This window comes from Pteropus vampyrus, unplaced genomic scaffold, assembly GCF_000151845.1.
Source record: "Pteropus vampyrus isolate Shadow unplaced genomic scaffold, Pvam_2.0 Scaffold214, whole genome shotgun sequence".
Lineage (NCBI taxonomy): Eukaryota > Metazoa > Chordata > Mammalia > Chiroptera > Pteropodidae > Pteropus > Pteropus vampyrus.
In genome coordinates, this window is record NW_011888995.1 from 382,232 (window position 1) to 382,731 (window position 500).

Genomic DNA, 500 nt, shown 5'->3' on the forward strand with positions numbered 1-500 from the left:
CACCGTCTACAGTGATTCTGGAAAGCGCGGTTTTTGCCCTGAGGCCTTGATCAGGGCAGAACCGAGGGGAAAGTGCCAGAACACCCAGCACGGGGTGTCCAGGGCTGACCCGGACTCGCCCCACCCCCGCCCGGCCACGCAGCCTCCACCGGTCGTCCACACAGCGTGTTCTCTTTGTGCTTCCCATGGGACACGGAGCTTTGTCCTGAAAAAGTCTACAGTGTGTGCGGTGGACTGAATGTTTGCGTCCCCTCGAAAGGCAGGGGTGGGAGCCCCGAGCCCCGCGTGGTTACATCGGGGGCGAGGATGTTATGAAGGTCCGACGAGGCAACGAGGGGAGCCCGGCCTGATGGGGTCTGCGCTCTTATAAGAGGTGCCACCGTTCCTCTCGCTTTGTCTCTCTCCCCCACCCCGCCCACCCCCCTTCCGTGGGAGGACTCGGCAAGAAGGCAGACGTGGACACAGCCAGGACAACCCTCGCCAGACACCGCCCCTGCCAG